Raw genomic sequence first — 4019 nt, 5'->3', positions numbered from 1 at the left:
GCCTCAATGGTATAAAAATAACTTACGTAATACAATCAAATCTGTAACAACCTGTAACAAAATAATAGCTCTTTTCAAATAAATAAATCAATATGAAATAATGTATATGACCTATTCTGTTTCAGCTTTAACTAAATATCTTTTAAAACCTTCAAAGTAATAAGATAAGGTGTTTTGGGTGTCCATGTGAGCTTTGAGATCTCCAGCACCTTTATTAGACACTGAAACACATGTGCTAGCTTTGCATACGGTGCACTCCGCCTCCCACGTGTCCTGACCGGGACGGTGTGTGGAAAGTTTTTTTGCAGTTCAACTGTGGAGCTTCACTTACGCTTCGCATTTTGTGTCCAATGCTGCTCCGCTGTCTGATCTGCTCCCTGTATGTGCTCCCTGTCTGATCTGCTCCCTGTCTGAGCTGCTCCCTGTATGTGCTCCGTGTCTGATCTGCTTCCTGTCTGATCTGCTCCGTGTCTGATCTGCTCCCGGTATGTGCTCCCTGTCTGATCTGCTTCCTGTCTGATCTGCTCCCTCTCTGATCTGCTCCCTGTATGTGCTTCCTGTCTGAGCTGCTCCCTGTCTGATTTGCTCCCTGTCTGATTTGCTCCCTGTATGTGCTCCATGTTTGATCTGCTCCCTGTCTGAGCTGCTCCCTGTCTGATCTGCTCCCTGTCTGATCTGCTCCCTGTCTGATCTGCTCCCTGTCTGATTTGCTCCCAGTATGTGCTCCATGTTTGATCTGCTCCCTGTCTAATCTGCTCCTTGTATGTGCGTGTCGCAGAGCCGCCCGCAAGGCAGCCTCTCAGGAATTATGTCATGCAACAAAGTACCGTAGTATTGTGTGCAAAGCGCCAGCCAATATAAGTACCCAATTAACAGTCCCATGAAAAACAGTGAAAACCGGACATTTTCATGAATTTAGGAAAAATGTATAAAAGAAATTACGCATAACCCGGGCTTCATAAATTTGCTTTACAAACCCAAAGACACAAGATGAAACAGTAGAGAGATTGGAGAGAAATATCAGAATAAAAGTTCTAAACTGAGAGCACATGTGATGTGCGCGCACACACACGGTACAGCGGTAAAATTCATAACTTGATGCTTCTGATTTTCATTCAAACCCCACTGAAACTAGCAAGAAACCAAACTGAAACTTGAAAACACAAAAGACAAACGGCATGTGAAGGCAACACACTCTCTTAAATGTATTCTTATTTTAATAAAAAAATAATAATTTCAGATTCTTTTAGAATATGTTAACCTGAATCTGCATTAAAATGATAGATTGGATTTACGCTGCTAATTTTAATGACCAAGGGCAATCTTAGTAAAAAAAAAACAGTAAAAACAAACGGCTTGAGCTGAGAAATACATACTGAACATCATATGGCTGTTTAATTAAAACTAGCAGTATTAATTCCCAACAAACTACAACAAATTTTTGACACCTGTAAGGTTTAAACACAAAATAAAATGTAACCTATTTTTTCTTGTTGACATTACAACATACATTATCACACATGCACACACAAAACAAAACCATGCACTGTGTATATATAGTTATTTTTGGAAGCAGGGACATGGTGACTCGTCATAGTTAGGAGTCTCCTTATTTGTGTGTGTGTGTGTGTGTGTGTGTGTGTGTGTGTGTGTGTGTGTGTGTGTGTGTGTGTGTGACACATTCTGTAAGGAGTGTGAGTGTGTGATGAATGTGACAGAGTGCTTACTGCTATAGCAAATAAGTGCAGAGTGAGCGTCCGGGGGAGTCTGACGCTGTCCAGGGATCACACTGAGCAATCGAACCTCAATGCACTGCAGCTGCAATCAATTTAGGGGTGTGTGTGTGTGGGTGTGTGTGTGTGTGTGTTGAGATAGGGGGTGTGGGGTGTGGTGGCCTGGAGGTACCATAATGGAAGGGTCACAGGTTTGATCCCTAAAGAAGCAGAGACAAGACTTCCATTAGAGATAGGACTGGCAATGTTTGAAACGCTCACTCTGCTCACGGCTCAGAGATCGGAGGATGTTTGTGACAACCATGGAGTTTTAGTGTTATACTTCAACTTAAACTCTGGAACATACTTTCAGTGGAAAATATTAAAAACAAGTGAAGCGGTACCAATCACTATGATTTGTTTTATAACTATTCCAGATTGCACTCCTCTGATTGTTATAAAAAAAAACAGTGCAATCAAGAACAAATGTGTTAGTCAAAGTAATCAAAGTAATGGTTGGATTCCTCATTTCCTTCAATTTGGATTTCCTCTTATTAGGTTTTCAAGGTTGTTCCAACATGGATGGAGGTCAGAAAGAGATATCAAAAAAATAAATAACAAAAAAGTTAAACCATATAAAAGATATAGTGCGTTGTTTCTGTCTCCCCCTTGAGGAATTCTAAGTAATGACAACAAGACTGTCCACACGATGCAAGCCTACCGGGATTCTTCACCCGGAAAAGAAGTGTGATGCCAAACAAAAATATGGTGTTATTTGAAAATGAAACTATGTAAACCTATACTGATGTAACCTCTAAATACAATTATGACCCTGAAAATGAGCATAATATGATCTTTTTAAACCTTTATCACTGTAAGTAAATAAAAGACAAATCCACAAATTTAAGCACCATGCAAAAACTCCTAGATATGGCTTCTTATTTATTTCCAGTAGATTGGACCAAAGTATTTGTTGATTAACTTATCTATTTACTCCATTATGAGTAAGCTTTGGTCTTTGATACGTCCATGGCAGGAGTTGTTTAATTTGAGTTCAAAGTTTATGTTTGCCAATTTTTTTGTGATTTTAACACAACTAGCGGTGTCTTATATTATCTTTATGGAATGAAAGGCGACTTTAATGTTAGCCGTTTGTTTAAGATATTCATGAAATAAATAACCAGAGAACACAAACAGGTTTGAAAAGAGAATAACTCACATTTGACTTTAATACAAAACTTGGAGGCCATATTTACACTTTTCATTAATAAGCTGCTTACATGTTACAGAACAATGCAGTCTGCATCACATACAGCAGAGCGACTACAAGAGCTTACAGCAGAGCATAAGATGGAACGATGTCTGACACGCACGCACGCACACACACACACGCACACGCAAACACAGAAATACTAGTGTTAGCGACTTATCTAATTGTATTGTCTTAATTGTATCTTGAAGAAGAGAGCAACTTCTACATGATCCGAGAGAAGCCAATTCTTCCATCTTTGTTAAGCTGCTTATAATTAGCGAGCAATCACATTTATGATCAATATCTGCACAGACACACACACACATACTGGGATGTTGGCTGCCATCACAACCTGCAGCACTAAGCACACATGCACACACTCACACGTAGCAGTTGCTTACTTATTCAGGTCAGCACTTGAGCATGCGTTTCTGATTATCATGCAGCAGTCATTTTTATAGAAAGAAATACTAAACATCAATTTGCGCTAATTAAATATCTAACATGAGGATGTTCAACTCAGTAGGCTACCCTGTGTTCATTAGGAGGTGGTAGATATCTTCACATTTTTGTTTTGGCATCTTATTTGCCTACAGTAACATCCAAAAATCACGCCTTTTATAAAGCCTAAAAAGCTTTGTTTACAACACAAATGATACATTAATAATACCTGATGTGCCATCAGTCCATATTCACTTCACTAAATAGATTCATCTTATTCTGACCAGCAGTTAATGTGTCCTCAAAAAAAATCCACTCGTGTGCTGAAACACTCAGTAAAGTGCTATAAACAATACAGCATCTTATTGGTACATTTTCATAAAAACATACAACTATATAGCTAGCTGTCATTTCCCTGATTTTACAGTATATCGCTTCATTAACAGCAGAAAGGCATGTGTATTTACTTATATGTAAGTAGGGCTGTCCCGAATATTACTTTTTGGGAGCTTCAGTGGTAAGTATTTGAATACTATGACTGACAGCAGTTTAGTTAACTGCTGTCAGTCAGCCTAGCAAGCCGCTGTGGATTTGATAATCACATCAAATAAATA

At 38.8% G+C, this 4019-nt stretch overlaps 1 long non-coding RNA gene across 1 annotated transcript in view; it reads left to right on the top strand.

The window, feature by feature from the left end:
- The window catches only part of LOC116671969 (uncharacterized), a 16475-nt gene that overhangs the window by 11585 nt on the left and 871 nt on the right, over window positions 1–4019 (top strand). Inside the window, exon 2 of the long non-coding RNA XR_004327430.1 lies at window positions 2355–2359. This is a non-coding gene — a long non-coding RNA (uncharacterized LOC116671969). The remainder of the gene's footprint in view (window positions 1–2354; window positions 2360–4019) is intronic.

The sequence above is a fragment of the Etheostoma spectabile genome, chromosome 22 (assembly GCF_008692095.1).
Source record: "Etheostoma spectabile isolate EspeVRDwgs_2016 chromosome 22, UIUC_Espe_1.0, whole genome shotgun sequence".
Lineage (NCBI taxonomy): Eukaryota > Metazoa > Chordata > Actinopteri > Perciformes > Percidae > Etheostoma > Etheostoma spectabile.
The sequence above is the reverse complement of the archived record's forward strand: the minus strand, read 5'-3'. Positions and strand labels throughout refer to the sequence as shown.